Below are 12272 nucleotides of genomic sequence, written 5' to 3' on the forward strand. Positions count from 1 at the left end.
TCTCTCTGTCTCTACCTGTCTCTGTCACTCAATCTCTCTGTCTCTGTCTATCTTTCTCTGTCTCTGTCTTTGTCTCTTTCTCTGTCTCTCAATCTGTCTCTCTCTGTCTCTCAATCTCTCTGTCTCTATCTCTCTCGGTCTCTGTCTATGTCTCTCAGTCTGTCACTTTATCTCTCTGTCTCTGTCACTCAATCTGTCTCTTTCTGTCTCTGTCTTTCTCTGTCTCTCAATCTGTCTCTCACTCTGTCTCTCAATCTCTCTGTCTCTATCGGTCTCTGTCTCTATCGGTCTCTGTCTCTATCTTTCTCTGTCTCTCAATCTCCCTCTCTCTCTCTCTCTTTTCTTCTCTCCTCCCCCTCCTCCCTCCTCTTCTTTCTCCTTTCCTCCCCCTCCTCATCCCCCTCCCCCAGCCCCATTCAGCATACTGCATTGGCTCCCAGTCCCCTCCAGGATCAGATATAAAATTCTCTGCCCTTCTTCGAAGGCCCCACCCCTACCTTTTCAGCCTTCTTACATTTTCCTCCACTCCTTGCTCTTTTCTCCTGCCACCATGCCTAGAATGCTCTTCCTCATCAGCTAAGTCTCCTAGTTTTCTTCCAGCCTCAGATCAAATATCCCACTTTCTGCAGGAAGTCTTTCCTGATACCTCTTAATGATAGGGCCTTCCCTCTGTTGATTTCCTCCAGTTTATCCTATGTATCTCTCTGCACATAGTTGTTTCCATGTTGTCTTCCTTCTTAGATTGTGAGCTCCTTGAGGGCAGGAACTGTCTTTTGTCTTTCTTTGTATCCCCTGTACTTAGTACAGTGTTAGGCACGTAGTGAGCCCTTAAATGCTGGTTGACTAGTTGACTGACCTTTGTTTATTCAAAAAAAAAGGTGAGAGCCGGTAACAGCACCTGCCACCTGTCTGCTTGTGAACTGTTAACTTCTCATGGCTTCCTTTTCTTTGACCTCATTTCCCAGTCCTAAACTTGTGTAAATGGATGGGTGTTTTGTTTAACCCCAAAATGAGTTATAGATTAGTTTTTCCTAAAACATCAAACCAGGAAAAAAAAAAAAAAAGATAATAAGGTCCTTGACCCAAGACTCTTTTCTTAGAAACAGGCTGTTCAAAGACAACAATGGGTGGAGTGACTGCCCAATGGGGCTGGAACAGTGAAGGACAGAAACTGAGAGATAACCCACATATGTCTGTTACAATTTCACTTGTGTAATCACTGCATTTAACCTTAGTTCACATGGACCTGCACCTTTTCCTAGACAGGAAACTAACTAGGTACTACAACCTTGCAGGAACATAATTTCTCTGGCTCAGTAAGGGACAAATGGATAAACCAAATAAAACCGTCATCACCATCAACAAGCATTTATTAAGCACTTACTATGTTCCAGGGATTGAGCTAAGCCCGAGGATATAAAGAAAAGCAAAACCAATCCCTGCCCTCAAGGAATTTTCATTCTATTGGGGGAAACTACATGTAATTAACTAATATATACAGTGTAAATGGAAAGTAATCTCAGAGGAAAGGCACTAGCAGTGAGTGGGGAGACTGGAAAAGACATTTTGCAGAAGGTAGGTGTAGAACTGATTCTTCAAAGAGGCCAGAAGATGGAGATGAGGTGGTTGTTGACAAGTCATTTTCACTCGTGTCTGACTCTTCATGACCCCATTTGGGGTTTTCTTGGCAAAGATACTGAAGTGGTTTGCCATTTCCTTCTCCAGACCATTTTATAGATGAGGAAACTGAGGCACCCAGGGTTAAGTGACTTGTCCAGGATCACATAGCTAGTGTCTGAGGTCACATTTGAACTCCTGAAGATGTCTTCCTGATTCCAAGCCCAGTGCTCTACCCTTTGCGTCACCTGGCTGCTCCCAGGAGATGAAGAAAGAGAGCATGTCAGATAAGAGGAGTAGTGAATTGGAATAGAGTCTCCTTGGTACTTTCTTCTCCCACTGACTGTTAACCTATTCCATCACCTTCAGTTTCTCAGCCTGAGAACTCCATCACCTAGTTAGTATAGGTTCACTAAGTAAGGCCGCCTAGAGGAACTCTGGGCCCATCTAGAATAAAGTCATAGAAGAGCCCTGGGGTTTGGAGCCAGTGAGTGGCTGTTCTTTCACAGGTGCTCCAGAACACCCATTAACCTGGAATCCCACAAACCTGAATTTAGAGTAAGTGCTGCTTAAAGTATTTCCTGTTTATCTCCCATTGCACCCTCATTAACTAGGGGATGAAATATGGCTATTAACAGGTTGGCACTGTATTAGGCACAGTAGCAATCCGTCCTGAAACTCAGTCCCTTTAAAGAGCATGTGTGAAATGTGAGTTATCAAATATGTTTAAATAATGAACATATTTTTATGTGATTATTCTCCACTAAAGGCCTACATCATTGCCTTATCATGGTGTAGAGGTGACCCTGGATTCTGGACTTCACACAAGAAATATCAGTTATCATTGAACTTCACTTGCACAATCACTGAAAGGTCCTTCCCACTAGCTGAAAACCTTTCAAGTTAACTCCTGTTAGAGGACTAGCTGGGAGATGCTCACCACTAGGAGAAGGGATACCAGGTGTAGATAGAACTACCTCACTTGGCAGCTGTCAATAAGTCAATAAGCATTTATTTACCTCCTGCTAAGTGCCAGGAATTGAACCAAGTGCCCAGGATACAAAGAAAGGCAAAAGACAATTTCTGCTCTCAAGGAGTTCACAATCTAATGGAGGAGACAGTATGCAAATAAATACAAAGCAAGCTTTATACAATATAAATAGGAAATAATCAGGATAGGTAAGGCACTAGCATTAAGGGGGATCAGGAAACTAAAAGGCAAAATTTATATAAAAGGTAAGATTTTAGCTGAAATTTGAAGAAAGCCAGAGAAGCCAGGAGGTTGGCTTTGCAAATATTGAAAAGTTAGCAACAAATGAATTATTATTACTATACACACATGATCTTTTTTTAAGCTCATGAACATCTCCAAAAGTTGGTCCAGTGGTCAGGATTATGCTGTGCTGTCTTCATCATAATGTAATTGGAAAAGCACTAACATTCAAAAGACCTAGGTTTTAATCCTTGCTCTGACTTTAACTGGTGATGTGATCTTTACCTCTAAGGTCCCTTCCAGCTCTGAACAATAATGAAAATAGTAATAATAATAATTAGCATTTATATAGCACTTTAAGATTTGCAAAGTACTTTACAAATATTCTTTTTTTGTCCTTGTAACAACTCTGGAAGGTTAAGTGCTATTATTATCCTCATTTAGGAAAACAGGTTAGGAAACAGAATCTGAGAGAGGTGAAGTGACTTGGCCAAATAATATATGAGGTAGGAATTGAATCTAGATCTTTTTGACTCCAGATTCAGCAGCTATGTACTTTATCCAGTATCCAGCCACACAACTACCTCTAAATATGTGATTCTGTGATCTTAATTCTGGTTAGCTTTTCTGGATTTTCATTTCCTCTTTATAAATGAGGGAGGTTGACTAGAGGACAATAGTCATTCTTCCAGCTCTAGTGTTGTGCATTCTACAAAATCTGAAGGTTGAAGAACTAACACTATTTTCATTTTTGTTTTCAATGTGTGATAAGCAAACCTGGATGTAGACAGACAGAGCAGGTCCAGCAAGAGACACACGCCACTTTCAGAATTCAGCAGGCACCAGGGTCTATGCAAAAGAGATGAGAAATATGGTTTGTTTCCTCCAAGAGCAATTGCCTCCTGAAATACTGAATTTTGAAAACCCAACACAAACAGATCATATCCTTGAGGGCTAAGGATACAGCCTACTCAGCCATCTACTCACTGACCAAGCTGAGGGAAGCCCAGGCCAGGCTGAGACTTGATGGACTGCCAAACCCAAGAAGGTAAGACTAATCCCAGTACAATGGGAAGTGATTAAGGACATAAAAGAAAAATATTTAGTGGTCTGAACAGGGAACATCCCATCCTAACCCAGGAACAAACTGTTTTCTGTTTTTCCTTCAAAATTCATGGCTGGCTAGCCGCCGCAGTCTCATTTTATCAGAGCTAGCATTCAAACCCAGGTTCTTTGGATTGCCAAATCCAGTGTTCTTAATAGCTCGTGTTGAATGAATAGATGGCAATCCGGTTTACAAAAAGCTTTCCTCAAGACACATCTGTGTAATAGCACAAAACATTATTTTACAGATGAGGAAACTGAGGATCAGAAAGTTTAAATGACTTGTACACAGCTCATGAATGGTAAAATCAAGACTTGGATGGAGGCAGAAGCAAGCAGAATAAGAAGAGGGAACAAAGATTAGTCCAATTTGTCTGGAACATACAGTACCTGAAGGGGAGGAATTCTAGAAAACTTTATAAAGATAGAGTGGGGCCAGACATGGTGTTGTATACTAGGATCAGGAGTTCATACTTTACTTTGAAAAAAAAAAAGACAGTGGGAAGCTACTAAAAGCTGACTTTAAGCCCAACTATTGAGCATAGCTTGTATCATGTCTCTGTCCTGAACACATCCAAGATTCACCTTCAATATCATAAAATACTTGCCTTTCCAGCTTTATCTCTTATCCATCACCTACACTCCAGCTAAACGGAGCACTCGGTGTTCTCTGAATATATCCTAGGTTTGACCAACAACATGGCTGTGCTTTATGCTGTCCCTCCTACCTCTAATAGCCTTCCCTTCAAAAAGTCCTTCCCCCCACATCACCTACCAAAATCCTAGGCATTCTTCAATGCCCAACTAAAATGTCCCCCACTCAATCCCATAAAGCCAGCCAGCAACCTGACCTTTCTCTCAAATGTTCTAGCAGCTTTAATATTACCGCTTTGCATATTTGGCCTTGTCTCATAATCATTTGTGTACATATCACCTTCCTTTCTAGACTATAAGGTACTTGAGAAAAGAAGGCCTATCCATTATGTCCCTTTATACAGGGTGGGGACATAAATATTTTTAATAATGAACAAGTGAATGTCTAGCTATGTGAACTGGACTATGTAGGTGCTGTAGAAAAACTGGGAGAAGGCAACTAGTATTTATAAAGCACTTACTATGTGCCAAGCACTGTGCTAAGCATCAGCGATACAAATACAAGGGGAAAAAAAAGAAACTTGTTCCTGTTCTCTAGGAGCTTATATTCTAACAAGGGAAGAAAAAATAGGAAAGGGAGCTGGAAAGGGAGTAGTGATGGAAGGCAGGGGGCCAGGAGGGGAATGAAGGTTGGACCTCTACCCAAAACAGAGGCTCCAGGAAGAACTCACCAATAGAAAAAGGAAGACAGCATGGTGGAGGGATATTACAGGGTAAGATTGCCAGAGGGACAGTTGGATGTTCCAGGTAATAGGAGACCCCAGAGGTTGAGTAGTCTGGTAAAGTGGTCCTTCCTTGTTTTCAAGATTTTGTCAATTCCCACACCAAGTTCTTTGGCATGTATTATGTTTGATTCAGCTATTCTTCCCAACTTTATCTTCCTCAGTGCTGTCTCTACTTCTGAGCAGCCCATCAGAAATTAAGGTTCCAAGGTCCAAATGTTCCTCTGTCACTGCTGATGGAAATAGCATAGCACCTGGGGCATTTACCTCTCCCAGATACAACATCCAAAATAGCTACCCCAGCTTCAAGATACTGTGTGGATCCACATCCATACAAAATGATAGCTCATAAGCCCTGACAAATCTGTTTATTGTCCCTCTAGTCGGCCAGAGGTCACAATTCATTCAAACCAAAGACAAAGAAATAGGAAGGAAGCAAGCAAGCAAGAAGTATTAAGTGCCTACTATGTGCCAGGCAGTGGGCTAAGTGCTAGGGATACAAAAGAATAGTAAAAATAAATAATGAATACATAAATAAATGAAAATAGACCCTTAAAAGGTAACTGAGAGAACATTAATAACTATTGAGCCTCGTGTCTGCTTTTTGAGCTATATAAAATCAGAATGACCAATCATCTCTTCTCATTCTCTAATCCTTAAACTCTCTCTACTGACTATTGGTTTCTTTCCTACTAATGTCAAACATGCCTGAGTCTCCCCTTCAAAAACCTTTCATTAGGCCCTCTAGCTACCATCCTTTATCTCTCTTCTCTTTCTTATCCAAACTTTTAGATATTTACTTATTAGTTATTAGTTATTTATGCTCACTGACTGAATTTCCTCCCCTCTCCTCTACCTCACTTGTTAACCCTTATCATCTTGGCTTTCAACCTCAGATCCTGATGGAAACTGCTCTCTCCAAAATTTCCAAAGATCTATTAATTGACAAAACTGATTTTTTTATCTCAGTCCTCATTTTTCTTGACCTTTCTCCTACATTTGACCCTGTTTGATCACCTTCTCCTCCCATCTCTTTTTTTTGTTTTTTGGTTTTTTTTATATTATGGTAATTTTTATTTTTTTTTGTTTTCAACATTTACTTCCACAAGATTTTGAGTACCAAATTTTCACCCCATCTCGCCCCTCCCTCCACCCTAGGATGGCATGCATTCTGAATACCCCTTCCCCTAGTCTACCTTCCCTTCTATCTCTCCCCGCCTTCTCTTATCCCCTTCCTTTTCAATTTTCCTGTAGGGCAGGATGGATTTCTGTACCCCATTTCCTGTATTTCTTATTTCCCAGTTGCATGTGAAAACATTTTTTTAAGCATGTGTTTTTAAAACTTTGGGTTCCAAATTTTCTCCCTTCCTCCCTCCCCCCCCACCCTCATTGAGAAGGCAAGCAACTAAATATAGGTTGTATATGTGCAGTTATGCGAAACACTTCCATAGTAGACATGCTGTCAAAAACTAACTCTATTTCCCTTAATCCTATCCCACCCACCCCCCCATTTATTCTATTCTTTCTTTTGACCCTGATCCTCCTCAGAAGTACTTGCTTCTGATTACCCCCTTTCCCAGTCTGCCCTCTTCTCTATCATCCCCCTGCTCTCTTGTCCCCGCCCCCCCCCCCATTTTCCTGCAGGGTAAGACAGATTTTCATACCCAATTGAGTGTGTATATTATTCCCTCCTTAAGTCAAATTCTATGAGAATAAGATTCACTCATTCCCTCTCACCTTCCCCTGTTTCCCCTCCACTGTAAGAGCCTTTTCTTTTCTGGTTTGTTTTTTTTTGTGAGATAATTTACCCTGTTCTACCTCTCCCTTTCTCCTTCTCCCAGTATAATCCTCTCTCACCCCTTAATTTTATTCTCCATATATGACCCCTTCATCTTCAACTCATGCTGTGCCCTCTATCTATCTACATATCTATCCATTCATCTATCTATCTATCTATCTATCTATCTATCTATCTATCTATCTATCTATCTAATATATATAATATATATGTATATGTATATATACATACATATAATTTTTTCCCCTCCAACTACCCTAATACTGACAAAGGTCTCATGAGTTACAAATATCATCTTTCCATGCAGGAATGTAAACAGTTCAACCTTAACAAGTCTTTTATGATTTTCTCTTTTCTGTTTACCTCTTCATGTTCCACTTGAGTCTTGTATTTGAAAATCAAAATTTATATTCAGCTCTGGTCTTTTCATCAAGAATGCTTGAAAGTCCTCTATTTCACTGAATCACCATTTTTTCCCTTGCAGGATTATACTCAGTTTTGCTGGGTGGGTGATTCTTGGTTGTAATCCTGTCTCCTTTGCTCTCCGGAATATTATATTCCATGCCCTGCGGTCCCTTAATGTAGAAGCAGCTAAATCTTGGGTTATCCTGATTGTGTTTCCACAATACTTGAATTGATTCTTTCTGGCTGCTTATAATGTTTTCTCCTTGACCTGGGAACTCTGGAATTTGGCTACAATATTCCTAGGAGTTTTCCTTTGGGGATCTCTTTCAGGCGGTGATTCGTGGATTCTTTCAATTTCTATTTTGCCCTCTGATAAAATATCAGGGCAGTTTTCCTGGATAATTTCTTGAAAGATGATGTCTAGGCTCTTTTTTTGATCATGGCTTTCAGGTAGTCCAATAGTTTTTAAATTCTCTCTCCTGGATCGATTTTCCAGGTCAGTTGTTTTTCCAATGAGATATTTCACATTGTTTTCTAATTTTTCATTCTTTTGGATTTGTTTTACAATGTCTTGATTTTTCATAAAGTCACTAGCTTCCAATTGCTCCATTCTAATTTTTAAGGAAGTATTTTCTTCAGTAAGCTTTTGGACTTCCTTTTCCATTTGGCCAATTTTGCTTTTTAGGGCATTCTTCTCCTCATTGGCTTTTTGGACCTCTTCTGCCATTTGGGTTAGGCTATTTTTTAAGGTGTTATTTTCTTCAATATTTTTTTGGGTCTTCTTTAGCAAGCTGTTGACTTGTTTTTCATGATTTTCTTGCAAAACTCTCAGTTTTTCCTCTACTTCTCTTACTTGCTTCTCAAAATTCCTTTTGAGTTCTTCCAAGGCCTGGGACTGATTCATATTCTTTTTGGAGGCTTTGGATGTAGGAGCTTTGGTTTCATTGTCTTCTTCTGGTTGTATGTTTTGATCTTCTTTGTCACCAAAGTAAGATAATATAGTCTGACTCTTTTTGCACTGCTTACTCATGATCCCGGCCAATTACTTGAGTTTTAAACTCTTTGTTAAGGTAAAAGTCTGCTTCCAATGTGGAGAATGTACTGTCCCAAGCTTCGGGGGTTTGTACAGTTGTTTTCAGAGATACTTGTAGGGACCTGAAAATTTTCAGTTCTTCCAAGGTGCTATGATAAGGGGCGAGGTGTTTCCTCTCCACTGCCACAACAAGCTCCACCACTCTAGCACTCCTCTTCGCCCCAGGACCACCCCTCAGAACTGTGACCCAGATCCAAGCACCGGTAAAGCAAGAGATTCCTGCCTCAGCACTGGCAAAGAGATCCCTGCAATTCCCCTCTGATCAGCCACTTGGTTCCCCCTCAGTCTGTGGGCCGGAAGCTCAGTAAACAGCCACGTCCCGGAGGTGGCTGAGACCTAGCTCCTTCTCTCACCACAGTCACAGACTTTTCCCACTGACATTCCAAGTTGTCTTTGGCGTTCGTGGGTTGAGAAGTCTGGAAACTGCCACAGCTGCCCGTGATTCAGCCCTCCGAGGCCTGCTCCAGGATCGCTGCAGCCTGCGCGCCCACACCGCACTGTGCTACTCTCCCCGCCTGGCATGATAAACCTTTTGGATCAACCATCCAGGCTGTCTTTGGCTGGAAATTTGTTTCACTCTGTCTTTTTGTGGGTTCTGTTGCTTTAGAATTTGTTGAGCCATTTTTTATAGGCATTTGGAGGGATTTGGGGGGAGAACTCAAGCAAGTGACTGCTTTCCCTCCGCCATCTTGGTTCTGCCCCCCCCTTTATTGTTGTTTGTCCTTCATTCTCAAAGAGGACCAATAACATCAAGAGGGTGATGTCTTGACTTACAAGTTAATTGGATTTAAGTGAGGCACAGCTGCTCAAAGTCCTCAGCCTCACTCTGTCCTCCAGGGTCATCTGAGAACTCTCCCCTCTAGTCTTTGGTAACACTCCTCTCTCCTTGTTCTCCTCCAGTCGGTCCCACATGATTATTTCATTAACTGTATTTGTGTCTCCCACTGTGTTTTTATTACTGCTGATTCCAAAAAGTGACAGACTATGTAGAAGCAAATGTAACTTTAAAGGCTCTGATTCCAATGATATTAAACTCAAATAGGCCAAGAATCCTTGATATTTAAAGATCCCTACTGGCTGCACATTGACTTAATTTTAAAATGTAATGTTGTCTATATTTTATCATATTTTGTTTCATACTTTCCAATTACATTTTAATCTGGTTTTGACCTGCTCTCTGGGAATGTGTTTGACACCTCTGCTTTCTTACAACAAGAAGTTTCTCATGCATATGCAAAGATCAAACCAACCTCCTTGATTAATGCAACCACAAAAATAACTTTGTTCAATGAGCCTCTAATTAAAGGCATAAGCAAGCTGCAGTTTATTTCCAGTGATGACCTACACTCACAAAATAACACAAGGCATATTATTGAGGAGATGTGTGATTGGAAAAGAAGGTGCACTAGTCAGGTAACAAGATTGGGAGATAATGGATATATTGCCAGAGTGCTTCACCTATGAAGAAGACCCAGAGCAGGGCCCATGAACTTGTGTGTGTGTGTGTGTATGTGTGTGTGTGTATGTGTGTGTATGTATTCCCTTTATTTTTATAATTTTATTTCAATATAATTGGTTTCCTTTGGTTCCCTCTCTCTACCACCACCACCCCCTTTCAGCTTCATTTCGTGTGTTGTCTTTTATTGGCCTTCCAGCATTGTAGATGTTGTTTAGGTGGTAGGTAGTCAGACAACTGCCTCAGGAGCTAGTCCTTTTAGCAGAGCATCACCAAAAACAATGATTCATCCAACGAAGGGAGCAAAGGTTGATGGACTATTCTGGGGCAATCTGACTCAGAAACTAGTAAGTTCCACGTGGGAATTTGCCATCTAGTTCCCTATAGCTTCTGGTGTCTGATTCTGACATGTACCTACCTTATAATTCCAGCAATTTAATTTGTTTAATTATCCTGTGATGCGTACGGAGTTAACTTCAGGCCAGACCCTTAAACATCAAAGCTGGACTGAGAATGCCTTTGTGTTCTTCCTAACAAAGAAGTCAGGCCCAGGGAGAGTTTGAGCTGTGGAATGATTAAATTCAGGAGGGAAACCATTATTAGAATTCTAGTATGTTAGAGCTGAAGGGGACCTTCAAGGTCACCTAAACCAAACTGCTCATTTATCAAAAGAGAAAGCTGGCACACTGGGTTCAGTGCCTTGCTAGTCTGTGAGAGAAGTGATTATTAATAACCAATATTTTGGGGGGGGCAGATTCAGAGCTCTCCTCTTCTAAATTCCTCATTTTAAAAAAGTTCAGTTTCTTGAAGGACATTACTGATAATGAGATTGCATTAACTCTTGATCTTGGTCAGACCCCACCTAACCTTACAAGGAATTTATTCTAAGGTAGGGAAGCCCATTGTGTTCTATCAAGTTTTGGTGAAGACAAGTCCTTTTGTCTAGACAGTGAAAGCTTCTTGTGGTCTGAGTAGAGATAATTTCTCTGTCCAAGGGTCACTCTCAGCCCCTCATTGACCACCTACTCTTTCAAAGGGTATATAAACTGCGAGTCAGCCACCATGATTGTTTTTGGTCTAATAGAGATTGCCAAATGACCATCCTTTTATTAATAACTTTCTGGCCTTATTCATAAAATGATTAAATTACCTAGAAACTATGTCTCTCGAACCTTTTTAATCATCACATCTGTAACAAGACAAGAGGCCCCCATCTGTGTTCTTGATTCAGTGATCCTTTGGCCACAGTGCGTATCACCTCATTTTTCTATGTTTGGGGAATTCAGGGTCTTTCCTGAAAACCAGTTGATGATAGGTCTCAAGAATTGGAAGATGTGGGGCAAAACCTTTGCAGAGAACTCTTATCTTAAGGTTCATTGAACTATGACTGAAGCAGTTTTTTTCAGAGTCTGGTTTATGGTTTCTATAACCCTTCTTAGGATATGTATGAGGATATGTTTTCTTCTCAGAATTTTGTAACTACATGTGTCATCTTTCCTCTGGGTCAAACAAATGGCTTGATATTGGATAATAATAATGATAACTAGCATTTTAATGGTACCTATTATGTGCCAGGCACTATGCTAAGCACTTTAGAAATATTATCTTATTTGATCCAATACCATTCCAAGGTAGGTGCTATTATTATCCCCACTTTACAATTGAGGAAACTGAGGCAAACCAGGGTTTGAGTGGCTTACTCAAGGTCACACAGCCCGTGAGTGTTGAAGGTTGGATTTAGAGTCAGATCTTTCTGACTCAAGAGCCAGAACTCTATCTATTTTACCATCTAGCTGCCTATACAGATTACTAGAGAACATAAATGTGCATACACACAGTTATGTGTTATTATGTTCATAAGAGGCCTTTACACTCAGATTAGGATCTTTGAGTATTGTAAGTTTTCTCTTCACTCGTGTATAGAATTTGAGTTAGCAGTCATATGTAGGGCAAAGGCTAACAACTCCATCAGAGAGCCTTGGAGCTTCACTTGAGAAAACAAGGCCATCCTGCTAGCAACGACCGGGCATTTTAGAGGCAGAACTCCCTAGGAAGGCCCATAAGACAGCCCATATTGACTATATAACTATGCAGTATTAATTGCTTTTCGATCTCGTAGGGTCACAGATTTAGAGCCAGAAGGTACCATAGAGACCAATGACTCCAACCCCCTCATTTCTTTTGCCCCCTCCCTCCCCAAGAAAAGGATG

Source organism: Vombatus ursinus, unplaced genomic scaffold, assembly GCF_900497805.2.
Source record: "Vombatus ursinus unplaced genomic scaffold, bare-nosed wombat genome assembly UNPS02014798.1, whole genome shotgun sequence".
NCBI classification, from domain to species: domain Eukaryota; kingdom Metazoa; phylum Chordata; class Mammalia; order Diprotodontia; family Vombatidae; genus Vombatus; species Vombatus ursinus.